The 12,201-nt window shown below is 38.9% G+C and overlaps 1 protein-coding gene across 1 annotated transcript in view; it reads left to right on the top strand.

Annotated features, from left to right (window-relative positions):
* Positions 1-12,201, top strand: part of STK33 (serine/threonine kinase 33) — a 49,179-nt gene continuing 36,978 nt past the window's right edge. Inside the window, 3 exon segments of the mRNA XM_064453269.1 lie at positions 1-302; positions 2,525-2,610; positions 2,785-2,918. The gene's annotated coding sequence lies outside the window, so the exon portion shown is untranslated.

Below are 12,201 nucleotides of genomic sequence, written 5' to 3'. Positions count from 1 at the left end.
TTCTGTGTGAGGCTTTGATCTGTTTTGTCTGTTAGCCTCACTATTGCTGTCGTATTGTCGTAACACTGAATGCTTATTCTTTTATTAACTGATGCCCTTTATTTGGCAGGACTATTTAGTTTTGTTGGCCTTAAGTTTCCTGGCAATGTACATGGACAATTTCAACTTGAACCTTTCAGTGGAAGGAACACAGAGACGATTCAGCATGTCTCCTCGGTATAGGCGACCAATGGGATAAACAAATGATGGACCTGTATGAGACTGTGAACAAGCCAGGTCAGCTCAACCCAGACACAATGAAGGTAAATTACAGCACTGGCAGGCTGGGAGCAACCACCAGAAGGCCTGGAAATGGTTATATTAAAACCTCTTAGATCTGAATAGAGGGATTACTTCTGATTACAAGAAGACTCTGCACAATCACAGTGTGTGTGTGCAATTACTTCAGAAGAGCATTCCTGCTCTAATTGACCCAAAAAGGCAGTTAGCCAGTCAGACAGCTGGCTGTGGATAATAGGGCAAAACCCCCTGAAAACAGCCCTGCATTAGATTAGATTATGTGTTTTTGTTATCACCCAGCCTGTATGAAGACCCCTTGCCCTTACCCGAGGTGACCGTTGGGTGGCTGTGTGAGCTGGCTCTTCTGGCTTTCCTGGGGGTGGGTGGACATGCCAGAAGTAATGTACTTATTTGGCAACTGTGGATCGGAACATCAATCTGCAATGTAGGTATCTTAGAGGAGTCAGAGCTGCTCTTGATTCACAAGCCACAGTGGTCGAACAAGCAATTTTTCTTCTGTAGCTGACATGTTGCATATGACCTCTTCTACTGGAAGTGGCCTTTCTCAGATGTACCTAAGTCACTCACTGTCGCCTTGGGCTCTGCTTGCTCTGATGTATTTTTTTTCTCAGACTGAAACTGAAGTCATCTGGAAAGGATGCTTGAAAGGACGAGACAGAGATAGATGGCTTAACTAAAAGGGATTTTCCTAAACTCTTAAGGATAGCAAACACTGAGGAATTTAAATACACTTATAATCCATTAGGGTTTTTTTTAAAGATGCCTTTTTTGCCTGGAAGGCCTTGTTTTTTATTAAATAAGGCTTTGAGGAAGCACTCTCAGCATCAGTACTCCTGGTCACAGCTAGTAGTGTCAATAGAAACAGAACCGGAGGTGCTGTGCCCAAGTTAAAGCAAGATTGTAGCTGGTGACTCCACCCTGAGGCTCACTCCATGCAAGGAAAAATTCAACATCCCTAAAGAAAGGACAGCACAAGTGCTCAGATTTTAGTGGGAATGCCATGAAATTGTACCCAAAGCAGGAGAAACACAGTTTGTCCCTAAATTGTGACAGTAGCCAATTTCACTTGCTTTCAGCTTATGCCAGAGCTGACAAATACATACCCATGTCTTTATCTCTAGGAAATTAATAAGCTTTCTTCAGGAAAAAATAATGACAGCTACACTGGTGTATAAGGAATGCATAGTAATATACCTGGAGTAACTGATCAATCTATTACCTTAGTCCTTTCAAACTCAGTTACTAAATGGGCAGATATCTGAGGTCTAACATTGAACTCTGGCGATGTGGCCTATTTGAATAATATTGGTTTCAAAGGCCTGTTTAATATGGTGACAGCAAAAGTTGTGGAGAATGTTTTTAAGCCTGGCTTTTTAAATTTCTCATCTTTAGGACCAATTCTTACTGAAGTAAATCGGGGGAGTCAATGCTGGTTTTGGTAGGAGATGCCAGACTCTTGAAATGTATCAGAAGTCCGGGCAAGGCAGGAAAAAAGGCATCTTAAAGTTCCTCATTGATTCCAGTAGGTCTGGCTTGCATTCAGATACCTTTTAAGATTATACAGTCCAATAGTCCAATAAGTTAATTATACAGTCCAATAAGTTAATATAGTGGTTTTCCTTTTTTGCTGTAGCTATTCAACATTCTCTTTGCCTTACCCCTTTATTTTTTTCCACTAAGACATTCAAGGTTTAAAACAGCGTACTGCCCGTGCCGAGAGAACCTCCCCAAAACCATTGTCACGCACTGCTTAGCGACGCAGGAATTATTTTCTTTTTTTTCAGTTGTTGTTTCCTCCAGCAGCCTTGTAGTACTGTGTTTGTTTGCCTGCCCTCTGAAACTGAGCAGGGGTGCATGACACCCCCCTGGGACCAGGTGGATCCTCCTCAAGTACCACAACAGGAGAGGTTACTGAGGTGACCCCCTTCCACTCAGCATGAGCTGGGACTGAGTACCCTGTACCTCAGGTACCCTGAGGGAGACTGCAGCAACTTCAGATTTGTATTTTATAACATATAATGAGCAGAATAAAAGCACATTTTAAAATAGAAACTTTTTGCTTTGTGTTTTACTGGAAAATCAAAAACCTTTCAATCAGGTACTTCAGATGTTTGTATCTCTGAAAGTGAAATGACAATATTTTTGGCATCAGAAGTGGAAAATTCAGAAAAGAAAATGTATAGTTACTGCTTGAACAGAGCTTTTAATGCTCTAATCCCTAAAGGTGCTGTCTCTTGAGCCGAGAGCTGACGGCAGGCGTAAGCATTGCTTTGATGTTGTGCACCCACTGGCTTTATTGTCTCTCCAATGGTGAGTAACTTTGGGGAAAAAAGTGTAACTAATTGAAGGTCGGTTACATGTGTTGTTCTAAACATATATTAGAAATACCAATATTTAAGAATATTGGTTTTTTTCTAAGATAAACTATCTGGGTCTGAGTTAACCTGGTGCCAAGTAACTTCTGCTGTTCAACTTCTCCCATAGAATTTTATGAACAGACCAGAATTTATGAATACACAGCACTGGGCCTGGATTCACCTGCAGGATGTAGCCCGTGATTACCACAGAACAACTCAAAACTACAGTGATAAATGGAACACACTGGTGGGTCAGAGCAGGTAAGTGTACCTGTTCATAGCACATCCGAGAGGCAGGCGGCACCAGCCCAGCACTGGGCTGGAAGCTGGGAGAGCCGCGGTTCAGCTACTGCCTGGGCTGGGGTGATGAGGTGTAGCCAGGCAGCAGCAAACCTCTGTGTGGGAGCCTTCAGGGGAGTGGTCTGAATTTGAGTATTGGGGAGGGGCAAGCAGCCACTCCATAGGTTTAAAGAAACCTGAAAAAGCAGACTTAAGCACAAGTTAAATTAAAAATCCCCACAATTAAGGGCACCACAAGCTGTGGCATGTGTGGAGGGCCAAGGTGGATGCGGGTCACTGGACGTGGGTCTGACAGCCACACTTGCCGTAGCAATTTCAGTGAACAGAACACAGTGCTTGTGCTAATTGTTGAGCAATTACTGGGCCCACCCAGATCAGCGCATGCACCCAGCGCACATGGGTGCCACTGCTGCTCTGACAGAAGCCTGGGGCGCAGAGGGTCCCCCAGGGTGGTGCGGGGTGTGTGGTGGGAGCAGGTTTGGTAAGGCGGCTTCTCAGCTGTTGGGCGTGGAGTTGCTGAGCCAGAGCTTAGGGTCTGACTTTAAAGACAGTGTGTGCCCTCGCACATGCTCACCTGCTGCAGGTGCGTGCAGAGCCACACGGGCAGCAGAGCATAAGTGTGAAAGCTCAAAGCCCTGGTGGTAGTGACCTCCATCCCTTCGCCTGCTGGTGGAGTTGCCCAGACCTCCCTTGTGCAGCCGAACGTCAGTCCACGGCTGCCGGGGTGCCATCCAAGGGAGGTAGTGGGGTCTCCAGCTCTTTTCTCCTGAGAGGGAGAAAATCCTGGGCCTCCAGCTCTGCTGCCTGTGTGCAGGGCCCTCGCCTTCATTTCCTCCCTCCCTGTGTGAGCAGGCCCCTCGCTGCTGCCAGCCCCTTCTGCAGACTCCTGGTGCCCAGTGCCCGCAGAGGGAGCACGTGCAGCTTGCAGCGCCCGTTGTCATGCAGGAGGCGGTGGGGTTTTTGTATGGCTCTGAGTTTATTTATGTGTCAAATGCAATTTAACTGAGTTGAAAAATACAAAGTTAATTTATCTTAAAATGAGTAAATTTTCACCTTCTACATTTTTCTGGATTAACAGCTGAAATCTTTGGTATTCTTTCATATTTAACAGTATGTGTTTTCATTATGAACTGAATGTGTGATAAAGTACAGGGTTTAATTTTGATACTAAAAGTACTCTTACATAACATGTTTTGCTAACTTTCTCTGTTTGCCTATAATAATCCAGTTTATCTAGGGATTACAGAAAAGGTCATCTAAGAGTTACTTCACTGAAATACAGCATATTAGTGATATGAAATGCCAATTTACCAAATCAAGTTATAAATACATCCTTCAACTTTACTGCTACTTTTTTCCTGTTTCCCAATAATGTAATTATGTCCTGATTATATTGTGATACATTCAAATTCTTTGGTCAAACAATTTCATAATTGTGTAGGCTCTGATTGTATAAAGCCCTTGCATTTTTTATATAGAACCTTTGTTTTGTTTTGTATTATTCATTTAAACACAGAAGTAATACTTTGCGGTCAGTTTATTTTGGTATTTTAAAAACAGAAAACAATGTCCCTGTCAGGGATAATGCACAAAGTTAGTTGCAGAGTCTTGTTTCTGCTGCCATAGCTGTTTTGTGGTTAAGATATGCATTTAATTTTCCAGAAGTCTGATATTATTCACAATTCTGGAGAGAAAAAAAAATCAGCTAATTATAAATCAAAATCTTTCTTTTTGTAACAATGTAATGCAAAGGCATACAATGAGAAGGTAGGATTGCATTTGAGTGTTTTCCAACATTGAAAGTGTGGCAGAAACATTGTTCCTCAAAAGTAAGATACTTTCCCTAAAATATGTATTGCCTGAGACATGGAAGATGTGGGGATTTGTGTTGGTATGGCAGTGATTTTAAACCTTCATCTGCTGTTCACTTATTTCATGTTCAGTAGCACTTCAAAAATGCTTAGAGTGTTTAAAATATTAGGTGCTTTAAAAAGAACTAGGTAAAAGAAAGTATAATTATTAGGTATAGATAGACTTACAGGAAAAAGTTTCTGAGTGTTTTCCAGGAGGATACACAAGCTCAGACTTGCCTGATCCATTTCCACCCATGTCCCTTCACAGGCTTTTTTTCTGATTCATTTGGGAAGCTTCCTTACCTGTGCATTGCTCAGTAAGGGGTATGGAATCTGCATATTATTGTAAATTAGAGATTTCATCCATCTACTGTTTTAGATGAGTATGGCTTTCCTGCAGGAATTTGTTAAATTGTATAAATTTAATTCTCATATCCCTTCTGGAATATTGAACAAAACTCATTTTATGACTGCAGGGTTTTAAAGCAGAAGGGGCAGTAAACTAATATAATTAATCATTGTGTCATTGCTACAGAATAATGGACTAATTCTCTTCCTAATTTCCAGTTACTTATCATTTTAAATCTCACAGGGAAAGCAGCACTGTACAGAAAGCAACAAGGAACAACCAATTAAAAAACGTGGTTTGTTTCATCATCTTAAGCAAGTGTAACAGAACTGAGGAAAATCTGGCTGTGATTTATTAGTTGCATTTGTTCTTTGAGTTTTCACATAGAGTTAGATATTTCACTGAACTACTTCACATGGAAAAAATAATGAATTTCCCCGTATTGACACATTTCATGCATCAAATCTGCATCTTTAAAAAACACTCAAGTATATAGAATAATTGGCTTGAGTTAAATAAACAAAACAAGCCATCTAAAACACTTAGTTAACAATTTTTTTTAATGTCAACTGTGAAAAAACCTAAAAATTCCTGCCATTACAAAGATTCAATTGTAATCTGACATTCTGTCCTAATTTGTACAGTTTAAACTAAATACTATGTGTTACTTATAATACTGTTTCAAAATATTTATTTCACAGCTGAATTCATTTCTACCATTACAGGTTGGTGAGTATATTTTTTACCAGCTGATCATTTTAAATACATATACTATCTGTCACTAGTTTGGGCACGAGACTGGGGGGTCTACTAAACCTTTGCAGGTCCAAGTTTAGACTGGCACAATAAAGATGACCAGTGCCTCTGATATCTCCCACTGGGCTTGGAATTTGGATGCTTTTAGAGAGATTCAGGTCTTGTTTGCTAGAGACAAGGGGAGACTATCAGGAAGGTGAAAGAATGGAAGGGAGTGAAGCACTGGGAAAAACTGGTTCAGAGATAGCTAAGGGAGGAGCTGGAAAAAAAGCACCACTGAAAAGAGTGGAGCCTGTGAGGATGCAGCTGAGTACTACATGAGATGAAGGAAAAGCAGAGTGGGAATGCCGGAGGGAACAGGAAGTGCTTGACAGGAATAGAGAAGCAAGTTTTGACACATGTGAGATAAGACTCCATGGGATGGGTAGGACAGAAGGCAAGAGGGCTAGTAATATCTGACAGGAGAGAACAGAGGAGGAAGATAAATTGGTAGTTACTGTTGCTGTACAGAGTTCAGAATCATTTCTGGCAGCAAGCTGGAAAGCATTTAAAGGCTGAGCTTTCAACTAAAAAGTCTCATTAAGTAGAGGCCCAGTAACCCCATCTGAAAGGTTAGAAGAAAAACAGTAAACAAGGTAGCATTTTTTCCACTGGTTTTCATATAAGAACAGCTAATTGAACTGAACCTACAGGAAGTACTGGCTTGAACCTTCTTTTTTTTTTTTTTTTTTTTCTCCTTTCCTTGAACTGGAATTCAGCATGAACTGTTTTGTTACTTTGAAGTTTTGTTAATCTGGAAAAACTTTAGTCGCTGCTGAACCTAAATTCGAACCCAACTGAATAATTAATATGTTTGACCCTCTACTTAAATGTAATAAATTAAGTATCAGGTTTTCTCTGCATTCCCCAGTTCAATCTCACTTCTCATTTATCCTGCTGAGATTCCTTCCAGTCTTCTGCTTTGAGTCAGGTGGTGTTATGGGCTGTAGAAGACCTTCTGGTGGGATGAGTTGGAGAGAATTAGTAGGGAATAGATTGCTCAGAGATCTTTTTTTGGTGTTTCTCTATTACTGCTGCCATCCTCATGACAAACTTCATGAAGGCTGCAGAGGAATGACCTACCTGCCTGTCAGACACTAGGGAGAATATTTCTCCGTGTTCTGTTGTACTGCTAAGCCATCTGTCCTCTGTGCCTAATCATCAGAGGAGCACTGCTGTGACAAGCCATTCGGAAGAAAATAACAGGGATTGTGTGGGTTTTCACCTAGAACTGACATCAGGTGTTTACAACATTTTAAAGAAAATGCTGAGAAATTCATATAGAAATTGCCATGCAACCGTTCATGCCAGTTATGTTGTTAGTAAACTTAAATGCTGTACAGGCGAGCTTTTTGAGTTTGATTTTTATTTTACTCTGTCTGGAGAACGTGGTGTCAAGTGTCCATTTTTTCTTTAAGAATAGTCTTAAAGACTTGATTGCTCTTTGATCCTAATGTTGTGTTGAAGGTAGTTCAAAGTTATAAGGAGCTGTGTATGCTGTATCTTAATGAAATGCTTGTCTGAAATTCTACTGATAGCCTGCTGTGAAAAAATCAATTTGCCATCAGCAAACTGAATGTACTTGATACTCAATTTAGTTCACCCAACTATTTCAAGTTCTTTCCCTATAGTAAAACAAAAGGGTCCTGAGAATTAATTACAGTGTTAGCATCTGCTCATGGCAGCTTTGCTGATAAACTTAGCAGAATAAGATGGTTACACAGGAGTGAGATGGAGTGTAAAGTTTTTCCCACTACCATTTCTAATGCAAATATCCTTTACAGGACAGGCCTCTCTGTTGATTCCTGTACATACTTTTTCTTTTTGCAGTGGAGTACCCAGCTGTGTATAAAACCAGGAAATACTGATCGCTTCCAAATGATTTGTTTTATGTCACTTTTTCATGATTCATATTTCTATAAATATTGCTGACTGCACAGTGGAGTGTTGTGTATCTGAATACCGGTAATAACATTTCTTCCTTTAAAGTAAATTCCGAACTTTTTTGGGATCAGTAGATGAATGAGAAGTTTGCTGAGATTACAGATTCCTGATGTTGAATCTCGTGTTACTGTAATTCCAACCTGTGGTGCCAAGATACCGTGGAGCAACCCTGACTGCTGGACAAGCATACTTTTGTGTTGTGCAAAATCTTCTTTGACAGTTTCGTCTTTATTAATGTTAAAAAATATTAGTGTGCTAATATGCCAATCTAAGCTGAGATTTTATTGTGTTGAATGTAGACTGAGCTGCAGCACAAGTCCATAAAATATTGGTAATTTTAGGATTTTAGTATTCTATAATTTTGTATTTAATGCATATTCAGGTATTTAAAGCTCACTCACTTGAGCTAGAGGAAGGATCAGGTCCCTGTACGTTTTGTCCAGGCTTTTTCTTTTTACTGAAACATTACAAGGAATAAATTACCTTTCTTGGAATGCCTGAGAAAACATGATCTCTCAAACTGAAGAGATTTTCATTATTTGTAAACTCTCTATAATTTCTGTCAGGTTGGATCTGAAATGTGTTCATCAATATCACTGTATTTTGGAACGGATTGTCTTAGATTTCTGTGGGAGAGTGCCTGAAATTTGGTCTTGTAATGAATGACTGTGATGCCAGTAATAGTGGTAGTGTTAGTCCTCTTTGCATTGGAGAACAATTTCAGTTCGTGGTAATTATGACAAAAAACCCTAAGTTTGGTGAAGTAAGAACAAGGTCATGGTATTCAGTAATCTGAAAGAGGAAAATTATGACCAGAACTCGTGGGAATTCTAAATGTTATTAATATTTATTGTTTCATATTTTCTGACAAGATGCAAGCACAAATGGCAAAATTGTGTTTGCATGTCTGAAGGTGTAATATATGCTCTAAGCCTTCAGAAAATTTGCATATGGCCCATTAGTTGCTCGTAGGTTTTGAACGATAAGTCATTATCCAAAGAAAGACAACCCGATCTTTCATGAGATTAAGCTTTTTCTTCTTGAAGGCATTTGAATATTCTTTATGATATCATTTGTTAATTTTATTCTTTTCTATATATATACAACATTATCATTAATACTTCAGCTTTTGTTGGATACAGTTCTTAATTTTATGTCCATTAAGTTGCCATACCTCAAATGCTTTTAACTTCTTAACTCATAAAAAATATGTTGAAGCGGTGGCTGGCACTGGTCAGGTGCGGTGATAATTAACACTGACGTGGAAAGAAAAATATCTAAATTATACATTTCATAAATTAATACTCTTATAAAACTGTAGTAACATAATGTGACATTTCATGTGAACACCTACATATCTTGTTTCTTCTACCAACTAAAAATTTAACTAAGGGTTGAAAGAGTGGATCTTTGCTCCCTATTGGCCTAGCAATGGAAAAGAATTTCTGTATTTTGTAGATATGCTTTATTAGAACATCACGTGGCATGAAATTTAAACTCTAATGATGTATAACAGTATAACGTGTGGTTTGCTACTCTTCCAGAGCAAACACATCCTCTAAATAATAATCATTCTGGAAAATACTCTGAATGATTCCTGAGTGTGTCTAGAGAAATGCTTGAAAATAAAAGGTGGTCTAAGTGAAATGAAAACATGACTAAACTATCAATAACCCTGGTAATAAAAGAACAGCCTATCTGGACCTCAGAACTGGGCTGCGCACCCCCATCCTTTTCTGCTTGTCAAAAATGCACTGCAGTTATAAAAACAGGGAGGTAACAAACAGCCTTAAAACTAGAAATCACTTTTTCTAAAAACCGGCTTAATCATGTGCTTCATCCCCAAGTGTGAGAGAGAGTAGAATCTGCTAGTTGTGTAGGGAAGTATTACTGAAATTAGCAGCTTACTGAAATCACTGTGCTTTTCTCCCCTCAATTTGAACATGTTTCATTGGCAAATTTCATTAATACACAGTTTATAATGGAACAGTTGTTTTTGTTACTTAAGATTCTTAAACGTTTAACGTATATGGACTATTACATGTCATTAGCCAAAATATTTCTATATTACATATAGAAAATGCTATTGTCCGTCAGAAAACAGACTTTCTTATATTATTGTCATATGAAAAGGGCTTAATACCATGAAATGTTTTAGCTATTACATTTCTTTCAATCATAAAAGTAGTTCTCCTTGTGTACATGTAGAAAGAGTGTGTTGAACTTGGAAAAAAATATTCATATTTTGTTATTCCTTTTAAAAAATTATTTATAATTTTGTATCTACATACAAAGGCCATCTTAATTAGGAAAAAGGTCTTATTTCTTTATAAAAATAAGATGGTTATTTATTAAAATTGCTGGTGAAAATGGTTGTGATACCTTTAGATATGAATGGATACTCAGGTGAATTGAAAAATAGTGGGTTTTATGATTCTTGACTGTATTTCAAAGAAAGGTATATGTTTTAATTTTTGTTTAACAGTATTGAAGGGAGGGAAGAATAGAAACATGTTTTATCCATCTAGAATTTTTACGGCACATGGTAATTTTTACCTTGAAAATAGTCAGGATACATTTTCACACAAGCTGTAAGACTTCCAAAACTATTTTTCTCTGTGTTAGATTTGGTCCAGGAGGTGTGCAAAATCTTGTGATCTTCATTCCTTGTATTGGTATGAGAAATAATTGTCAGAAAAGTACTTTTTTTGAATACTTCAACAGAAAAGAAATGGCAGCTTGTATGTAATGTCTTCTCTTCTGTGCTTTCAATTTCATAAGAAGGGAATCAATTTAGTAAATTTTTCTTTGGCGTGGGACAAACATTCCTGATACTCCAGTATTTCATAGAGTTGTGAGAAAACGTTTTAAGTTTTCTATACCATTCTAATTTCTCTAGATGTTGAAATGTTTTCACCTGGAGAAGCAGCATATTCTGTGTCTAGCATTTTTCATTACAGATGCTAATTAGAAATAGCAAACAAAGGATACTCAGAAGAGCATCAGGAGCTCCACGAGCAATTGGATCCATTGCTGAGATGGGGGACGCCTGCTCCCAGCAGCTCTCAGCAAAATACCAAATGGTATTGAAACAGCATATAGCTATGATTAGAGTGATTTATTTATATATAGTTTAAAATATGAAAAGTGAAAGGAATAGATATCATAACAGAGAACGTTAGGGAGGGAGATTTTACTTAGTAAATAATTTGTTCTTGCAGGAGCAGAGGACATTGATGACTTCCTTCTTCCTGTGGTCTGTGATAGTTGATAGTTTTGGTTAATTTAGTTAATTTCTGCAACAGGTGCTCTGTTTCTTGTGGGATTTGAAAAATCTTGTCGACCTATAGGGTATATTTTAGCACGTGGATTACATTGTTTTGTGGATTTTTTTCTAAGTAAGCATCCTTTGTGTGGTTGCTTGCCACTTCATGGAACTGAACTTGATGATTCAGATAGGCCCGGGTATAAGCTCCAGCGAAGGGGTGTGTGGACTATTATCTTTACCCATGTTTGATGTCAGTAAAATAAGGAATATTTTGCTACAAGTAGCTCCCATTTAATGTGACAGAAATGTTTCTGTAGTTTATTTTTCAAACCACATCATTGTCTTGATTGACTCCTTACTATACTTCTTTATCTCTGTAGCAAAAAGATTTTTCTTTCAGTTTTGAAAGGCCTTCATTGCTTGTCTTTCCTTAATCTATGACAGCTAGGTATATCACATTGTAAGCCTCATCTTTTATAGTAGTAGAAGGTTTTCAAGTCCACCTTAAAATACTTCAGGTATTTAACTCACATGTGTAGTTAAAAAAAAATTCAATAGAGGACCTTCTTTCAAATAAGACTCTCTCTGTTGACCGTGGCTGGACACATAAGGCAATTGCACACATAACAAAAATCTCCTTTCTTCTGTTCTTATGCTAGTCCAGCTCATAAGTTTGATGGGTGTGTTGTGGTTTAGCCAGCAATTCAGCCCCACACAGCCGCTCGCTCACTCCCCCACCGGCGGGACGGGGGAGAGAATCAGGAGGGTAACGCTCGTGGGTTGAGATAAGAGCAGTTTAATAATTAAAACAAAATAACAACAACAAAAATGCAATGGAAAGGGAAACAGTGAGAGGCGCTAAACCCCAGGCGGGGAGGGTGGAAGGGAAATGAGCCACCAAAACAAACCGCACGCGACGCAGCCGCCCACCGCCCGCCGACCCAACACCACCAGCCCCCAAGCTGCAGCTGCCCCCATTAATATACTGGTCAAGGCATCACATGGTATGGAATGAACATCCCACTGGCCAGTCGG

Source organism: Phalacrocorax carbo, chromosome 5 (assembly GCF_963921805.1).
Source record: "Phalacrocorax carbo chromosome 5, bPhaCar2.1, whole genome shotgun sequence".
In the NCBI taxonomy this organism is placed as follows: domain Eukaryota; kingdom Metazoa; phylum Chordata; class Aves; order Suliformes; family Phalacrocoracidae; genus Phalacrocorax; species Phalacrocorax carbo.
Note: the sequence above shows the minus strand (reverse complement) of the source record. Positions and strands in the feature narration are given on the sequence as shown.